Source organism: Panulirus ornatus, chromosome 70 (genome assembly GCF_036320965.1).
Source record: "Panulirus ornatus isolate Po-2019 chromosome 70, ASM3632096v1, whole genome shotgun sequence".
Lineage (NCBI taxonomy): Eukaryota > Metazoa > Arthropoda > Malacostraca > Decapoda > Palinuridae > Panulirus > Panulirus ornatus.
Window position 1 is genome coordinate 3,367,221 of NC_092293.1, and position 20,938 is coordinate 3,388,158.

Sequence of the window (20,938 nt, forward strand, 5' to 3'; positions counted from 1 at the left end):
TCTTTCCTGCTGATAAGGTACCGCTTCATAGTAATAGTCTTTCCCTTCATTTGAACGAAGGTATTCATGAAACTAACAAAGGAAGCCTTTCCTTTGTAATCCCGTTTGTAGTAACAGAAGGCCATTGAAGACGTGGATTGGGTCAGGCGAAGTTACACAGACTAACAAGATAGTCCTATAATCAGTGGTCCTGTATCAGCACTGAACTCGAAATACGTCAGAACGACAATTTCAACCCAAGGCTGGAGGGCCAATTGATGATATTCTCACGTCTTGCTCAACCAAGTAACCTCGGTTAGACCTTGTTTATATTCAAATATAGTAAAGCTAATATAGTGAAGTTTGATGATTCTATTTATATGTAAGTTGCAGTGTAGTTTATATAAGGTTCACCTTTCAGATGGGTTCCTGATATACCGACTTACATTCATATATATATATATATATATATATATATATATATATATATATATATATATATATATATATATATATATATATATATATATATATATGGGGATAGAGGAGAAAGAATACTTCCCTCGTATTCCCTGCGTGTCGTAGAAGGCGACTAAAAGGGGAGGGAGCGGGGGCTGGAATACCCCCTTTTTTTTTTTTTTTTTTGATTTTCCAAAAGAAGGAACAGAGAAGGGGGCCAGGTGAGGATATTCCCTCAGAAGCCCAGTCCTCTGTTCTTAACGCATTAAGATAGAGTTCAATGTTGTTGAAAGTGACTTGACTACAAGGATGTAGTGAAGATAGTCTTTCACCAAAAAATACGCTAGTGATATTGAAAGTAAGATGATTATGAGGAAGTAGTGAAGATGGCTTATAACAAGATAGAGGTTTATGATATTAAAAATGAGATAAGAATATGGATGTAGTCAAGATAGTCTTTGACCAAAATAAACGTCATTGATGATGAAAACAAGATGACTGTGAAGATGTAGTGAAGATAACCTAAAACCACAGAAAAGCCATTGATAATCAAAATGATTGTGAGGATGTAGTGATGATGGCGTTTGACCATGATAAACGTCTGTAATGTTGAAAATAACAACTTAATAAGCCAAAGTAAAAAAACTAACAATCAAATCAAATAATTAATTCTAAAACAACGGTAAGCAACCAGAAATAAAAGGGCCTAGAAACACCTAAACGATGAAAATTAAACAAAAGAATTAGGAGGAACATTTCCGATGTATGTCCATAATTTTGTTTATATATAAATACATATATATATATATATATATATATATATATATATATATATATATATATATATATATATATATATATATATATATATATATATATATATATATATATATATATATATACATATATTATCCCTGGGGATAGGGGAGAAAGAATACTTCCCACGTATCCCTGCGTGTCGTAGAAGGCGACTAAAAGGGAAGGGAGCGGGGGGCTGGAAATCTCCCCCTCTTTTTTTTTTTTTTTTTTCTAATTTTCCAAAGGAAGGAACAGAGAAAGGGGCCGGGTGAGGATGTTTCCTTAGAGGCCCAGTCCCCTGTTCTTAATGCTACCTTGCTGAGACGGGAAATGGCGAATAGTATGAAAGAAAAGATATACATATATATATATATATGTATATATATATATATATATATATATATATATATATATATATATATATATATATATATATATATATATATATATATATATATATATATATATATATATAGTTACGAACACGTGTGTGTGTCCACATATTTGCATATTTGAGTATGGTGTATCTCTGTATATATGGTGTTTTTGGTGTAGGATGTGGCTGATATCGGCTCGGATCTCACTTCCCTGACCGTGTTAATTGCCTTAGTAATTATGTTTTGAACCAGATGTTGACCAGTCCTCTAGCACCCAAACCGTTGTCAACGGCGTCAGGTCAAGGCGTGGGGCCAGCTGCAGGATATGTCATCCCGTACGTTCGCTGCTGTCGTGGACAAAGGAACAAAGGAATTTGAATCCTCGCCATATGTAGGCAGGACATTAGGCCTCCTTAAGCCAATCACGTCAAGATGAGGTCGTGACAATCAGTCTATTGACCTATCAAGGGCAATTGTGTCATTCTGACCTATCGTAGCCATAGGTGGCGGGTCGAGGCGTGGCTAGCTGTTCCTGCCTTGTTGGTCCTTCAGATAAAAGGCTCAGACGATCGTCTGGGAGTCGATTCCTTCAACATTCCCGAGTCCAGCAAGGTAATGTAGGCTTTCCCTGTCTCGAACCCCGTAGCCACCGCTGCCCTAGTTTGTAAGATGTTACTGTGTCACGTCAAGTTTAACTAAGTGTAACGATGATGCTTACTGTGTCACGTCAGGTCCAACTAAGTGTAATGTTATCGAACAAAGAGTCATAAAGGAAAGAGATCTCCTGGTTTGAAATCTTATCTGGAATGTTAACTCATGTTCAGTGTTAAGCTCATGTTCAATGTTTAACTCATGTTCAGTGTTAATGAAAATGATTCGTGCCTGATTTATGTGTTCACCTTGTACATTTGAATTCTTTCATTACAGGTAATTCTAACCTTGGTGTTTGTTTTAATCCCATAACGTTAAGATAGCGTTATCCTGAGTTGTGCAACGTAACAAATCTAACGTCCTTGCAAAGTAAAGGATCAATATAGTATTTGTAACGTATATATGTTACTGGCGACCTTGCTCGAATAAGCACTGAGTTCGTAACATATAAATTGGCGACCTTGCCAGGATATTTCTTGCTTTAAGGGAGTCTCTTTCCTCGATTCGTTAATCATGTCGTTGATCAGTGTTGACAATACCGCTCCATCATTAACGTCGGCCGAAGTCTCGATCCCTCCCCATATCCCTAATGATGATAATGTTGATCCCGAGTACTGGAGAATTCAGCCAGAGATAGCTAAGATCAATGCACAAGTGCAGGTACAGAAGTAGCAGACTGAACAAGCTAGGTTAGCTCTCGAACGTGAAAAACTTAGACTTAACGCTTCACCCTCGGGACCAGTGTCGTCTCGGTTGGGTGACTTACATCTCGTACCTAAGTTCGATGAAGATAATGTGGCTTCCTTTTTCCTTAAATTTGAACGGACTGCCCGTGATTGCTCTTGGCCGAAGTCAGCCTGAGTGACAGTTTTGCGGCCCCTCCTTGCTGGCAAAGCTGAATCCACATACACCGCGTTGAACGATGATCAGTGTAATGATTATGAAGTCGTGAAACAGGCAGTGCTGAATTCTTATCATTTAAGTCCGGAAGCACACCGACTTAGATTTCGAGCTAAGAATGAGCGTCCTGATCAAACCTACCTAGATTACTTTCGTGAAAAGTACAAGTTAGGCGTGCAATGGGTACGCTCCGAAGGAGCTTATCATGATGCTGACTCTGTCCTAAAACTAGTAGTATTCGAGGAATGTAGGGACGGTCTACCCCGTGATGTACGGCAGTACATAATGACTAAAACAGCGAAGGATTTTGAGGAGGCTGGGAAACTAGCAGATGAGTACGTGCTAAATCTCAAACTTGACGTGGGCAGACGTTCAAAGGGCTACGACGGCAGAGGGAGGACCAGAGGTCATGTAATCCCACCTGAATCTGCTACCTTGCCGGTAACTCATAAAAGTCAGGGGAAATACTCCCAGGAAGTAAAGTTTTGCTCTCACTGTGGCAAGGCTGGGCACCAGGTGAGGGATTACTGGGCTCGAGAGAAGGAATACAGAGACTTCACCCAAAGTAGGTCGGTAAGTCTCTTCTCAACTTTAGGTCCACTTAGTAAAGTAGGTGAGGCTATCCCTGCTCTTAGGAGAGTGAGTGGTTGCGAGAGTGTTAATCAATCTGTAGTTAAGGATCCGTTCTGTGGGAACTACAATGCGTTCCTGTCTGAGGGCTATGTTAGTAGATGTGGTGTACGACGAAAAGTGACCGTATTACGGGATTCTGGTGCGCTACAGTCCCTGATGTTGGATGGCTTGGTGCCGTGAGAAGAGTTTGGAGACCGAGTCTTGCTAGATGGAGAGTCGGGTTCCAAGGAAGCTCCACTAGTTGATGTGAGAGTAGAAACAGATCTCTTCACGGACCATGCCCTTATAGGGATTGTAGATAAGTTACCTGTCTTAGACGTGGACTTTGTGTTAGGCAGTGACCTAGCGGGTGGGAAGATGAACCCAGTGCCGGTGTTACCTACGGGACCGGTGAAGTCCACGTAGGCAACGCAGCTTGAGGGAGAAGTACCAGAGTTAGTCCCCAACCACGGTGATGCTAGGTCCATGACAGCTGGCACGGCAGGCCGTGTGCCTGAGGACATAGCCGTTGAAACGCAGGAAGTTAAGACTCTCCCCCCCGAGTGAGACCAGCGAGAGGCTGTGTGATACCCTCTCCCCTGGCGTAGACTCCGTCGAGACTGAGGGTTTGTCTCGTGCCCATTCAAGAGAGAAGACTCTCCATGAGGATGAAATTAGTGAGGAGAAGCTGTGTGATACCTCCTATCCTAATTTTGAGTCCATACGAGAGTCAGTGGGTGAGACTGAGGATTTGTCTCCAGCCCATTCAAGACAGACTCAGGAACGGAGGACAATATGGCCTGACAAACGATCTCGTTTGAGAAGGTTTGAGGCGGGAGACGAGGTGTTTCTTCTACTACCGCAACCAGGTCAACCCTTGGCTGCCCGGTTTCAGGGCCCCTACACCATCATCCGGAGTGTAGGAGACTCAAATCACCTAGTCTCTACCCCCGGTAGGCGCAGAGGTCGGAGATTATGCCACGTCAACATGCTTAAGCCATATTTCCCTCGTGATCCTCCCCCTTTGGAACCGAAGGAGCCAGTCTGCATCATCCAACGTCCAGCGGTAGCCGTGTGTGATGAAGTCGACGACGTAGCTGCGAGTGCCTCGGAGGCCTGGGAACCGGGCGGAGGCGCTAACAGGAAGTGGGAGACGAAGCTCTCGCACCTGTCGGAAGAGCAACGTGTGCAAATGTTCGCCTTGTTGTCAAAACACCCAGAGGTTTTCCGAAACACACCTGGACAGCCCTCTCTCGCAACCCATGATGTGGACGTGGAGACAGCCCGACCGGTTAAATTGGCTCCGTACCGAGTGAGCCCACAACGAGCGGCCATCCTTCGCACTGAGCTGAACTATATGCTTTTGAGCACGACCTGATTGAGCCATGTCAGTCAGAGTGGGGCTTCCCTGTTACTCTCGTATCCAAGTCCGATGGGACATATCGATTCTGTATTGACTACCGCCAGGTTAATGAGTTGACAAGAACTGACAGTTACCCCCTGCCACGAGTGGAAGACCGCATAGATCGCGTCGGCAATGCTCGCTTCCTCTCAAAACTAGACCTCAGAAAAGGATACTGGCAGATTAGGTTGACGGAGAGAGCACAAGATATCAGCACCTTTGTAGTGCTAGGACAAACTTATAAGTGTAAAGTGATGCCTTTTGGCATGAAGAACGCCCCTGCTACATTTCAGCGACTTACGGACATCCTCATCAGAGACCTGCCTGGTTGTGTCGTCTACCTGGATGATATTGTGATATACAGTCAGAGTTGGGACGAGCGTCTGCAGAGACTTGACGGCCTTGAATAAGGCTAACCTTGTTCTCAATTGGAACAAATGCGAGTTTGTGAAGGCCAAGGTGCAATATTTGGGTAATGTGATCGGTCAAAGTGAGCTAGCCCCACCGACTGCGAAGGTCCAGTCTTTATCCCAGATGAGTGCCCCCCGATCTCGAAGAGAACTGAGACGTTTTATGGGTATGGTTGGGTACTATAGGATGTTCATTGTAAATTTTGCAACAGTCGCAACCCTCTGACAGATTTATTGAAGAAAGATGTTAGATATGTGTGGAATGAGCAGTGTGAGATAGCCTTTCATCAATTAAAATCCATACTTTGTAATAGTGCTATTTTGCAGGCCCCTGATTTTGATCAACCTTTCAAGTTAGCTGTTGACGCCAGCAATGTGGGAGCCGGTGCTGTCCTCTTGCAGGAGGACGAGAACCATGTTGAGCACCCTGTCGCTGTCTCCCGCGTTAGCGAGGTAGCGCAAGAAAACAGACGAAAGAATGGCCCAACCCGCCCACATACACATGTATATACATACACGTCCACACCCGCAAATATACATACCTATACATCTCAATGTACACATATATATACACACACAGACATACATATATACACATGTACATAATTCATACTGTCTGCCTTTATTTGTTCCCATCGCCACCTCGCCACACATGGAATAACAACCCCCTCCCCCCTCATGTATGCGAGGTAGCGCTAGAAAAGACACCAAAGGCCCCATTCGTTCACACTCAGTCTCTAGCTGTCATGTAATGATGCACTGAAACCACAGCTCCTTTTCCACATCCAGGCCCCACCTACTTTCCATGGTTTACCCCAGACGCTTCACATACCCTGGTTCAATCCATTGACAGCACGTCGACCCCGGTATACCATATCGTTCCAATTCACTCTATTCCTTGCCCTCCTTTCACCCTCCTGCAAGTTCAGGCCCCGATCATTCAAAATCTTTTTCACTCCATCTTTCCACCTCCAATATGGTCTCCCACTTCTCGTTCCCTCAACCTCTGACATATAAATCCTCTTGGTCAATCTTTCCTCACCCATTCGCTCCATGTGACCAAACCATTTCAAAACACCCTCTTCTGCTCTCTCAACCACACTCTTTTTATTACCACACACCTCTCTTACCCTATTATTACTTACTCTATCAAACCATCTCACACCACATATTGTCCTCAAACATCTCCACTTCTCCTCGTTCCCTCCACCTCTGACACATATATCCTCTTGGTCAATCTTTCCTCACTCATTCTCTCCATGTGACCAAACCATTTCAAAACACCCTCTTCTGCTCTCTCAACCACGCTCTTTTTATTTCCACACATCTCTCTCACCCTTACATTACTTACTCGATCAAACCACCTCACACCACATATTGTCCTCAAACATCTCATTTCCAGCACATCCACCCTCCTGCGCACAACTCTATCCATAGCCCACGCCTCGCAACCATACAACATTGTTGGAACCACTATTCCTTCAAACATACCCATTTTTGCTTTCCGAGATAATGTTCTCGACTTCCAAACATTCTTCAAGGCTCTCAGAATTTTCGCCCCCTCCCCCACCCTATGATTCACTTGCGCTTCCATGGTTCCATCCGCTGCCAGATCCACTCCCAGATATCTAAAACACTTTACTTCCTCAAGTTTTTTTCCATTCAAACTTACCTCCCAATTGACTTGACCCTCAACCCTACTGTATTTAATAACCTTCCTCTTATTCACATTTACTCTTAACTTTCTTCTTTCACACACTTTACCAAACTCAGTCACCAGGTTCTGCAGTTTCTTACATGAATCAGCCACCAGCGCTGTATCATCAGCGAACAACAACTGACTCACTTCCCAAGCTCTCTCATCTACAACAGACTGCATACTTGCCCCTCTTTCCAAAACTCTTGCATTCACCTCCCTAACAACCCCATCCATAAACAAATTAAACAACCATGGAGACATCACACACCCCTGCCGCAAACCTACATTCACTGAGAACCAATTACTTTCCTCTCTTCCTACACGTACACATGCCTTACATCCTCGATAAAAACTTTTCACTGCTTCTAACAACATGCCTCCCACACCATATATTCTTAAAACCGTCCACAGAGCTTCTCTATCAACTCTATCATATACCTTCTCCAGATCCATAAATGCTACATACAAATCATTTGTTTTTCTAAGTATTTCTCACATACATTCTTCAAAGCAAACACCTGATCCACACATCCTTTACCACTTCTGAAACCACACTGCTCTTCCCCAATGTGATGCTCTGTACATGCCTTCACCCTCTCAATCAATACCCTTCCATATAATTTACCAGGAATACTCAACAAACATATACCTCTGTAATTTGAGCACTCACTCTTATCCCCTTTGCCTTTGTACAATGGCACTATGTAAGCATTCCGCCAATCCTCAGGCACCTCACCATGAATCATACATACATTAAATAACCTTACAAACCGTCAACAATACAGTCATCCCCTTTTTTAATAAATTCCACTGCAATACCATCCAAACCTGCTGCTTTGCCGGCTTTCATCTTCCGTAAAGCTTTTACTACCTATTCTCTATTTACCAAATCATTTTCCCTAACTCTCTCACTTTGTACACCACCTCGACCAAAACACCCTATATCTGCCACTCTATCATCAAACACATTCAACAAATTTTCAAAATACTCACTCCATCTCCTTCTCACATCACCACTACTTGTTATCACCTCCCCATTAGCCCCCTTCACTGAAGTTCCCATTTGCTCCCTTGTCTTACGCACTTTATTTACCTCCTTCCAAAACATCTTTTTATTCTCCCTGAAATTTAATGATACTCTCTCACCCCAACTCTCATTTGCCCTCTTTTTCACCTCTTGCACCTTTCTCTTGACCTCCTGCCTCTTTCTTTTATACCTCTCCCAGTCATTTGCATTTTTTCCCTGCAAAAATCGTCCAAATGCCTCTCGCTTCTCTTTCACTAATAATCTTACTTCTTCATCCCACCACTCACTACCTTTTCTAATCAACCCACCTCCCACGCTTCTCATGCCACAAGCATCTTTTGCGCAAGCCATCACTGCTTCCCTAAATACATCACATTCCTCCCCCACTCCCCTTACCTCCTTTGTTCTCACCTTTTTCCATTCTGTTCTCAGTCTCTCCTGGTACTTCCTCACACAGCTCTCCTTCCCAAGCTCACTTACTCTCACCACCCTCTTCACCCCAACATTCTCTCTTCTTTTCTGAAAACCCCACAAATCTTCAGCTTCGCCTCCACAAGATAATGATCAGACATCCCTCCAGTTGCACCTCTCAGCACATTAACATCCAAAAGTCTCTCTTTCGTGCGTCTATCAATTAACACGTAATCCAATAACGCTCTCTGGCCATCTCTCCTACTTACATGCGTGTAGTTATGTATATCTCGCTTTTTAAACCAGGTATTCCCAATCACCAGTCCTTTTTCAGCACATAAATCTACAAGCTCTTCACCATTTCCATTTACAACACTGAACACTCCATGTATACCAATTATTCCCTCAACTGCCACATTACGCACCTTTGCATTCAAATCACCCATCACTATAACCCGGTCTTGTGCATCAAAACCACTAACACACTCATTCAGCTGCTCCCAAAACACTTGCCTCTCATGATCTTTCTTCTCATGCCCAGGTGCATATGCACCAATAATCACCCATCTCTCTCCATCAACTTTCAGTTTTACCCATATCAATATAGAATTTACTTTCTTACACTCTATCACATACTCCCACAACTCCTGATTCAGGAGTAGTGCTACTCCTTCCCTTGCTCTTGTCCTCTCACTAACCCCTGACTTTACTCCCAAGACATTGCCAAACTACTCTTCCCTTTTACCCTTGAGCTTCGTTTCACTCAGAGCCAAAACATCCAGGTTCCTTTCCTCAAACATACTACCTATCTCTCCTTTTTTCTCATCTTGGTTACATCCACACACATTTAGACACCCTAATCTGAGCCTTCGAGGAGGATGAGCACTCCTCGCGCTCCTTCTTCTGTTTCCCCTTTTAGAAAGTTAAAATACAAGGAGGGGAGGGTTTCTAGCCCCCCGCTCCCGTCCCCTTTAGTCGCCTTCTACGACACGTGAGGAATGCGTGGGAAGTATTCTTTCTCCCCTATCCCCAGGTATACACATATATATATATATATATATATATATATATATATATATATATATATATATATATATATATATATATATATATATATATATATATATATATATATATATATATATATATATATATATATATATATATATATATATATATATATATATATATATATATATATATATATATATATATTTATTTATTTATTCATTTGTTTTGCTTTGTCGCTGTCTCCCGCGTTTGCGAGGTAGCGCAAGGAAACAGACTAAAAATATGGCCCAACCCACCCCCATACACATGTATATACATACACGTCCACACGTGTATATATATACATGTACATGTATATACGTATATGTATCTTTCTTTCTTTTCTTTCTCTCATACTATTCGCCATTTCCCGTTAGCGAGGTAGGGTTAAGAACAGAGGACTGGGCCTTTGAGGGAATATCCTCACCTGGCCCTCTTCTCTGTTCCTTCTTTTGGAAATTAAAAACAAAAAACGAGAGCTGAGGATTTCCAGCCACCCGCTCCCTCCCCTTTTAGTCGCCTTCTACGACACGCAGGGAATACGTGGAAAGAATTCTTTCTCCCCTATCCCTAGGGATAAGTAATCATCTATTCACCCATATATCCATAGCACCTTATATAACACATTTCTGCACAAGTAATTAAATATTAAGTAATCAATCCATCATATAACCTCTTTGTCGTATACCCTCCCTATTATCTATAATAAAATAATAAAATCCTAAATACCTGTAAATAAAAGGGAACACTTGAGCTTTCACCTTAACTTTCTATTGCTCTGATAATTTTCGTCCCACAAAGGGGCCCCTGAAACCAAAATATGCCTATCTACATAAGAAAAATGTACAACATTCTTTTTTTTTTTTACAAAATCCAGGATCATTACTTTTTTCCATTACTTTGTAATTAGCTTCAAAATACTTCCTCCCAGTAAAGACAAACTGTAAATGACCAACAGCTTATATGCTGCCAAGAGGCACAAAAAATATTTTGCTCAGGGATAAAATACTATCACTTTAAACTCATTTCCTAAATTCCACTGATCAAACCAAAGGAAGAGCTGCTTGAGGATAAAAAAACACTTCGCTTAGGGATAAAACACGATCACTTTAAACTTATTTCCAAACTTTCATTGATTAAACCAAAGCAAGAGACTGCTTGAACATGGTAAACACATTGTGGACAGTAGTTTGATTTACCATTTTTTGGTGGTCTAACTGTCTTGTTTGGGCCTGGTTGAAAAGCATGTCTTTGAAGCTTTAGCGAGTTAAGCATAAAGCTGAAGTATAGTTCACAGACATATATTTCTTAAAAGGAGTACAGCTTAGATATTCCCATGTAATTCTGTGTCGGCTTTCAAAAATGTATCAGAGAAAAGGTATGTGTTGCTTTGTAAACAATTCAGAACATACATCACCTATGTACATGACCACAACTGCAACTTGGCACAGATATATTCTCACTCACACAGATGCATAGAGTATGATGGTAGTCTCAACCTCTTCCCTCCTCCTCCCCCAGAATCTCTTCTCTCCAAGCAGGGGTGGGTTGGGTGGTGGCTGGAGGATAGAAACATCAGTGCAGGTCATGCCTCATGGGAGGGCCAGGTTTCCGCAGTAGGCTGGACGAGGAGTGGGTGTGCTTGAGAGAATCATTATGAGTTTTATATTCCATAACTGTATTGAGAGGAAGGTTAAGAACTCGCTTCAAAGTGTCACGGATTCGTCCTGTTGTTACTGTGTCCTGTGCACTTCGATTCCAAATAGAGATAATGTCCCCCCAGAAATCTCACTGATATGACAGCACCACAGATCTCATCTCCAACCATGAACTGTTCACCTAGCATTACCAATAGCATGTTCTCTCAACACCGTGAAGCCAGTCCTTGGCGTAAACGAACAATCCATTTCCCCCCATTCTTATTCCCAACATCTTCTCACATGGGCTTTATTCCATCTTTAGAAATATGTATATCCGAGTGTGAAGTTAGGTCAACAGGAAGGACTAAACGACTATCGTAACCCCAAAACTGTTCCACTGATGCAAATCTTCCAAGTAACCTGAGGTTCTGGTCATAATTTTGTGTTGTAGTCTGCTTTCCTGGTGCTCGACGACTGAACCATATACAATAAGTATACTGCACTCTATGCTTCCCACACTTAACTTCAACTGATGGCAATGGGTTTTCTGTCTCCTTTGAGTCGCGATTTCCACCCTCTTCTTCACCCGAGTCATCATTAGATTTACGAGCATCGTATTTGTTCACCATGGTGGACATGATATAAGAGTTGTCAACTACACAGTACGCTGTCTCCCGCGTTAGCGAGGTGGCGCAAAGAAACAGACGAAAGAAATGGCCCAAACCCACCCACATACACATGTATATACAAACGCGTCCACACACGCACATGTACATGCCTATACATCTCAACGTATACATATATATACACAAACAGACATATACATATATACACATGTACATAATTCATACTGTCTGCCCTTATTCATTCCTGTTGCCACCTCGCCACATATGAATATGACAACCCCCTCTCCCCGCATGTGTGCTAGGTAGCACTGGGAAAAGACAACAAAGGCCACATTCGTTAACACTCAGTCTTTAGCTGTCAGATATAATGCAACGAAACCACAGCTCCCTTTCCACATCCAGGCCCCACACAACTTTCCATGGTTTACCCCAGACGCTTCGCATGCTCTGGTTCAATCCATTGACTGTACGTCGAACCCGGTATACCGCATCGTTCTAATTCACTCTATTCCTTACACGCCTTTCACCCTTCTGTATGTTCAGGCCCCGATCACTCAAAATCTTTTCCACTCCCTCTTTCCACCTACAATTTGGTCTCCCACTTCTAGTCGTTCCCTCCACCTCTGACACATATATCCTCTTTGTCAATCTTTCCTCACTCATTCTCTCCATGTGACCAAACCATTTCAAAACACCCTCTTCTGCTCTCTCAACCACACTCTTTTTACTATCACACATCTCTCTTACCCTTTCATTACTTACTCGATCAAACCACCTAACACACATATTGTCCTGAAACATCTTATTTCCAACAAATCCACCCTCCTGCGCACAACTCTATCTATAGCCCACGCCTCGCAACCATATAACATTGTTGGAACCACTATTCCTTCAAACATACCCATTTTTGCTTTCCGAGATAACGTTCTCACCATCCACACATTTCTAACGCTCCCAGAACTTTAACCCCCTCCCCCACCCTATGACTCACTTCCGCTTCCAAGGTTCCATCCGCTGCCGAATCAACTCCCAGATATCTAAAACAATTCACTTCCTCCAGTTTTTCTCCATTCAAATGTACCTCCCAACTGACTTGTCCCTCACCCCTACTGTACCTAATAACCTTGCTCTTATTCACATTTACTCCCAGCTTTCTTCTTTCACACACTTTACCAAACTCATTCACCAGTTTCTGCAGTTTCTCACCCGAATCAGCCACCAGCGCTGTATCATCAGCGAACAACAACTAACTCACTTCCCAAGCTCTCTCATCCACAACAGACTTCATACTTGCCTCTCTCTCCAAAACTCTTGCATTCACCTCCCTAACAACCCCGCAGACCGACATTCATTGACAACCAATCACTTTCCTCTTTTCCTGCTCGAAGACATGCCTTACATCCTCGATGAAAACTTTCGCCTCTTCTAACAACTTGCCTCCCACACCATATATTCTTAATACCTTCCACAGACCATCACTATCAACTCTATCATATGCCTTCTCCAGATCCATAAATGCCACATACAAATCCATTTGCTTTTCTAAGTATTTCTCACATACATTCTTCAAAGCAAACACCTGATCCACACATCCTCTACCACTTCTGAAACCACACTGCTCTTTCCCAATCTGATGCTCTGTACATGCCTTCACCCTCTCAATCAATACTCTCCCATATAATCTCCATGAATACTCAACAAACTTATACCTCTGTAATTTGAGCACTCACCTTTATCCCCTTTCCCTTTGAACAATGGCACTATACAAGCATTCCACCAATCCTCAGGCACCTCACCATGAGTCATACATACATTAAATAACCTTACCAACCAGTCAGGCAGGACAGGAGAGAGAAGCTTGGTACAAGAGTCAGGCAGGAGAGGAGAGAGAGGCTTGGGACGAGAGTCAGGCAGGACAGGAGAGAGAGGCTTGGGACGAGAGTCAGGCAGGACAGGAGAGAGAGGCTTGGGACGAAAGTTAGGTAGGACAGGAGAGAGAGGCTGGGGGTGAGAGTCAGGCAGGAGAGGAGAGGTACCACGTCAGTCTCTCGTCCCCTTACACAAGTCATCAAGTCTAGTCTCTCCTTTGCCACTCCAAACCTCCAGCCTGACCCAACAACACTGTGGTCTGCATGATGGAAGCACACATGAAATATTTACAAGAATTTCCTTCTCTACACTTGCCTCCAGAACTTTCTATCATGCTTGTAGGTCCAAAAGTTGACTCCAGGCCTTAGCACAGACGTCATTGAGATCACCAACCGGTCAAATGTATACTGTAAACACATAATGACAAAGGAAAACATACTTACGGTTACGTACATACATGCACGTATAACCTTAATGGTCAGGTCAAAGGTCAGACCATCATAATACCTGAAGGTCGCGCCGTCGTGTTCAGCCACACAGATCTTTCAGAGCTTCATGCCTGAGCACGATACCACATTACCAGCTTCCAATATTATACTACCTTTCCCGCCACACCACACAACAGCCTCACCTTAATGTCATGTAACATCAACATTTATATTTGGTCTCTGACGACAACCCGCCACCACCAGCAGACCCATGCAGGCCACCATGTCACTTACGTCACTACAGTTTCCAGGCACCACGTGGCATTTTAGTGGCTGTTAATTACCACTCCTCTGACTCAGGCAGCTTTCTTACCTTCCTGTCTCACCCAGACGTTGTCTGCTGGCTCTCACTCCACAAACATACAACCTCTCCTTCCCAGACATAACACATTACAACACCTTACTCCCACCACTTTGATCTTTTTCTTCGTGACAATATATTTTTCTGCGGAGAGCGTTACGCGCTTGCCCTGCCTTTGACAAAATCTCGTTAGATGAACACATAAGCCAGAACTCTCTCTCTCTCTCTCTCTCTCTCTCTCTCTCTCTCTCTCTCTCTCTCTCTCTCCAGCCAGCCACTATGAATGTAGATTGCGTGACTGAGTGAGAGCAATGAAGTTCTTGCCATATGACGGCAAGCCACTCTGCACCCCACCGACCCACCCAGTGCATATCAACTTGCCTGTCGAGAGAGAGAGAGAGAGACTACCTACGAGTATTTACGATCACAAATAATACTGAAAACAAAGGCCCCGCTGGGAATCGAACCCGGACCAACTGTTTATGAGGCAGATGTGCTAACCACTACGCCACGGAGCCACTTGTCAGTGGACTCAAAGAATCTGGTACAAACATAATGGTAATGGTTTCTGATAGATATGTATTGTGTTGCATTATGATGGTTGTTCATAACCAAGATATTTAAGCCTGAATCCTTAAGATTATATAAAAGATAATAAAAACGTGTTAGAAACATAAGCATTTATGATTATAAAGAACAGAATGCATTATCACGTGGGTATCTAAGAAATAAATTCAATGCAAGAAGTTAGTTTAAGGCAGAAGTATTTCATAATTTAACAAAATATTTACCTCTACGTGCCTTTTCTTTCGTCATCATTTCTTATGTTTACCATCAAGAAATGTCTTTTACCTAACATAAAAATTCTGTATAGGTATTTGATTAATGTTCTCCAACGACGCGTTGTATGAGTCTTCGTTAGTGAAGTTCATTTCGTGTAATGGATCATGCATTACAAAGTTGTGTCCATCCACACAAGTGTTACACGTCCCGGGTAAAGATATTTCCTAGAAATGGCGTCTATCTAACACAGATACGTCTTCTATAGATATTTGTAAAACATTCTTCTGAGGGACGATACCTAACACTTTCGTATTAAAGTTGATCAGTTGTAAGTGATCAAGCATTACAAAGGTGTGTCCATTGCCACAGGTGCTAGTGATCCCGGGCGGGTCAAGGTATTTCACCATCTTTGTTTCCTCAACACTTCTAGTTATATATGTTTCATCCTTGATGTGATCCTTACAATGAGTATTCATGGTTTGTAATTCTCTTCATCCTTATCATAGCATTAATCAGTTGAAGTGCAGAATACTTATATGAAACTGACTACTGTATTCTGTTTGAAACATAATGCTATAAAAGGTGTTACCGGACTCCACTCGTAAGTGGTTATGGTTCACATTCTGGCTTCATGACCTTTAGGTGATAGCCCTTAAATCCAACAACATATATACATCCTGTTATACAACTGATGTTACTGTCTGACGTATGTATGGTGCGGCTTGATGACCTTACCTGCTGATGGTCAAACATGTTATCATGTTGCAAATATCGTGATTTGTATGTTTTACCGAATGGTAGAGATTCTGGTTTAATGACATTTCTTGCTAATAGCAAGTAAATGCAACAACAGATATACATACTTACGTGTTACAGAGGCCATATGATAAGGGCCCGAGCCAGGCAAGGACCTGACGAATATCCAAACAAGAAATTCCCTGTTAGGCAAGTTGAAAACGGCTGTGTAGAAGCGAGGACCCGTAATAGAAAGAATAACTACAACAACAATGATAACAACAACAACAACAACAACAACAACAACAACAACAACAACAACAACAACAACAAAACTGTTACGTGAAGACCTAGCTAATGTGACACAAATCATAACTGCTAAGAGAAGACTTGTTGAACATAACAATAACATAACTGTACAGAAAATGATAGTTTCTGAGAACATGTCAAGTGCAGACCTGGTGACTCTCACAACAGATAATCATTATTCAGCAACGGATAACAATTGTATACAGTAACTTACAAACATTGTTTCTCATGACAGAAGATGATCCAGCCTTTACACACGACAAACTACAGACAGCACTGAGCTCCGGCACGTTGAACTCTCCACTAACTACCAGGAACCCTCCTCCTCCTTCTGACGATCCCGAGAACATTGTGTGTTGACCACCCGACACCCACCCACCCCACACCTCCTGTATACGTAAGGCTGGTCAACAGTAGACGGTCTCCTCCCAACACCGGTCACGACGACTCTTACCTGAGTGACCAAGGCTGCCACCGTAGCCAGTGAGGTGGTACAGGGTGTGTGTCTTCACCTGTTGCTTATGTTTCCCTGGTGTGGTCGGGCAGTCAGAGGAGGTGGCCTGGGTAAACAGCCTTATTTAGGTGTATGTTCTTGACTCCAGCCAAATCTTCCAACCGCAGGACATACCATACCAGGTGACACCTTCCCAGGTGTGGGGTCCTGGCTATAGCTCTCCCGGCAGTGACGTCTTCCATGTGTGGGTAATATTGTGGCGATTGTATGTACCTGATACAACGCATTATATTGAAAATGGAGTAATGATGATAGAAACAGCCGGTTATTCCCATCATTGATCACCAGGGAATATAGGTAATATAACAGTATTTTCTCAATGGATTGCTATTAGAATGATCAAATGTTAATAGTTTGATAATTGCATAACAACAATACGTGTACCCAATAATGTTCCTGGAGGCCAGGGTGCAGATATGTATGAAAGTTGATCAAGTAGGACATGTATAACGTAATTGAAAATTTATTTTGATATAACATTTACTTGTAAACATGTGAAAATAAGTTGTTATATAAAGAGCGAGCAAAGACATATACCCAGTGTGTAGCTGCTGGTCTTTCGTCTATCTTTAAGCAGCGGAAGACAATATAAAATGAAGTCACGTGACTTCAGGTAGACTTCAATTCCAACCCTGGCCTTCCCGGCCTGCCAGTTAATCTTCTGGCCAGTTAAATCATTATGGTACGAGGGAAACCTACTGGTCTTAAATCATTATGGTACGAGGGAAACCAACTGGTCTTAAATCATTATGGTACGAGGGAAACCTACTGGTCTTAAATCATTATGGTACGAGGGAAACCTATTGGTCTTAAATCATTATGGTACGAGGGAAACCTACTGGTCTTAAATCATTATGGTACGAGGGAGACCAGTTCTATGATATAATCAATGATGTACCCATGTAAGGGTCTAGGGCCAGGTATATATAGTGTATGTGGTATTGGAATTATCATTAACACCTGAAGGAGTTAAAGACTATTGACATGATAGTTGTAACTTGCAGTTCACGTGTCTATTGACCTTGGCAGTTGATGGGCCTAAACCACCACTAACCGGTCAACCAACCAACCATTATCTTGTATATGTTACTTGATCAAAACACCAGGCTTGGCCCCACCACCTACTACCCTTCTCCAGACACACTTACTGCCTCCTAACCATTAGTGTCTTACTCTCACAACATCAGACAGAGAGGAGAGTGTCTCCAGACACACTTGCTGCCTCCTAACCATTAGTGTCTTACTCTCACAACATCAGACAGAGAGGAGAGTGTCTCCAGACACACTTGCTGCCTCCTAACCATTAGTGTCTTACTCTCACAACATCAGACAGAGAGGAGAGTGTCTCCAGACACACTTGCTGCCTCCTAACCATTAGTGTCTTACTCTCACAACATCAGACTGAGAGGAAAGTGTCTCCAGACACACTTGCTGCCTCCTAACCATTAGTGTCTTACTCTCACAACATCAGACAGAGAGGAGGGTGTCTCCAGACACACTTGCTGCCTCCTAACCATTAGTGTCTTACTCTCACAACATCAGACAGAGAGGAGAGTGTCTCCAGACACACTTGCTGCCTCCTAACCATTAGTGTCTTACTCTCACAACATCAGACAGAGAGGAGAGTGTCTCCAGACAGACACACTTGCTGCCTCCTAACCATTAGTGTCTTACTCTCACAACATCAGACAGAGAGGAGGGTGTCTCCAGACACACTTGCTGCCTCCTAACCATTAGTGTCTTACTCTCACAACATCAGACAGAGAGGATGTTATGCCTCTTATCTAACACAAGACAGCGTGAAGAGTTTTTATTGTTTCTGAAAGACAAACAACAAGTAGGTTTGATAAACTGTCTGCGTTGTGGCGCGGGAGGCGTGAAGGATAAGGTGTACCACTGTCACTGACTTTATTGATGTGTAAAGACGACTGGGATGGCGGGTGGCTACACATTGTACCGCCAGCGGGGGCAAATTTTGGACTGTTACAACATGGTAATCGGGGTCTGGCTAACCACTATGGGGGTTAGGCGCGCAGGTTATCGCGTTACTGATTGCGTGCCTGGGAAAAGGTCATGCTGCATGTTATATGGGTTTAATTCCGGCTGGTGTAAAGGGTAAACCGTCCAGCGGCGGGAGGTGTCTGAGGCCGGGTAGAGTAGGCTGTGTTACTATTTTCGGTTTGGTCGGTTTGCGGGGGCTTTCATGCACTGGGTTTAGCTGGGGGAGGGGGGGGGGGGCACAAGGGGGGGATGGTGGGGGGGGTGGAGAGATTGAGGTTGGGTGGGTGGTGGTGGGGAGGTGTGGGGGGTGTTGTGGGGTTGGGTGTGGAGGGGGTGGGGGTTGGGACGGTTCGTGAGTTTAGGGGGGGTAGTATATGTGGTTTGGGATTTTTTTTGTTTGGTTATTGTTGTTTTTTTTTGTTTTATTAGATATTTTCTTGGTTTTATCATAGAACGAAGTTATTGATTTTTCTTGTGTTTGTGTATTTTGTTTTTTGTCTGGTTTTTGTAGTTTTTTTGGTGGTAGTTATTCTTTTGTTATTGTTAGCACGGGGGAGGGAGAGGGGGGGGGGGGGGGGGGGGGGGGGGGGGGGGGGGGGGGGGGGGGGGGGGGGGGGGGGGGGGGGGGGTGGGGGGGGGTGTTGGTGGGGGTGAGGGGGCGGGGCGGGGCAGGGGAGTGGACTGGGGGCTAGAGGGGGGGTGGGGAGGGTGGGGGGGGGCGGCAGAGGGGTGGGGGGTGCGATGAGGGGGGAGTGGGGGGGAGGGCTTTGGGTGGGGAGCTGGGGTGGGGGGGAGGGAGCACTAGGGAGGGCATGTGGGGGGTCGGGGGGGGCTTTCTGGTGTCTTTTCTTGTTTTTTTTGTCTTTTTATCTTTGTTCGGGGGGGAGGGGGGGAGGGTGGGGAGGCGAGGGGGGGGGGGGGTGGGGAGGGGGGGTGAGGGTGGGGGGGGGGGAGGCTTGCGGGGTGGGGTGGTGGGTTGGGGGGGGGGGGGGGGGGGGGGGGGGTGGTGAGGAGAGGGGTGTGGGGGGGGTGTGGGCAAAGGAGACTGGGCGGGATGTGGGGGGAGGGGGGGAGGGGGGGGAGGGAGCGGGGGGGGGGGGGGGGGGGGGGGGGGGGGGGAGGAGGGGGGGCGGCGTTGGGGGTAGAGGCGGGGGGGCGGGGATGGGAATTTTTTTTTAGGGGGGGGGGGGGGGGGTGTGGATGGGGGGGGGGGCTGGCGGGCTGAAGGGGGTGGGCGGGGGGGAGGCGGGGATGTGGAGGGGGGGTGGTTGGGGGGTCGGGGGCTGACACATCAGCCGGGGTCTCAGGACGTTGATAAGGTCATGGTCGGATCCCCTTATGTATCTATCATGTGACCTCAGGTCAGTTATTGAACGTTATCGCTGATAATACAGCGTTGTTAGGCGGTTAATGATGGTGGTTATTAACCTCGCTTAGACACAGACATACACTCGAACAAGGTTGTATATAAGCCCGGCTAGCTCAGTCGGTAGAGCACGAGATTCTTAATCTCGGGGTCGTGGGTTCGAGCCCCACGTTGGGCGGTAACAGTTTTCTATGATGTAACATGAAACAGCTTCTGAACATACCACCCACCGCTCGTCTAGATCTACCAATCTGCTAAACACAAGACATCTGAAGAGTTATTAAGTACTGAAAGACAAACAACAATTCTGTTTGAAACAGTCAGCGATGATGCGCGGGAGGCTGAAGGAAATGTGTCACTGTTCACTGACTTTAATGATGATAAATACGACCTGGTATGGCTGTGTCTACACACTACCGCCATCTGGTCAACATTGTACATACCAACATTTAAACTGTGACATTCAACCACAAGGTTTAAAGTCGCTCATGAAAACGCGAACTTAAAATCTATCCATTTAAATCTACCATT

At 44.2% G+C, this 20,938-nt stretch overlaps 1 non-coding gene and 1 pseudogene across 1 annotated transcript; one reads left to right on the forward strand and one right to left on the reverse strand.

The window, feature by feature from the left end:
* Positions 1-11,350: 11,350 nt before the first annotated feature.
* LOC139747763 (eukaryotic translation initiation factor 4E type 2 pseudogene) lies at positions 11,351-12,053 on the reverse strand (annotated as a pseudogene).
* An 8,459-nt stretch (positions 12,054-20,512) lies between these two features.
* TRNAK-CUU (transfer RNA lysine (anticodon CUU)) lies at positions 20,513-20,585 on the forward strand. Its single transcript has one exon. It is a non-coding gene; the product is annotated as a tRNA-Lys (tRNA).
* The last annotated feature ends 353 nt before the right edge of the window (positions 20,586-20,938 follow it).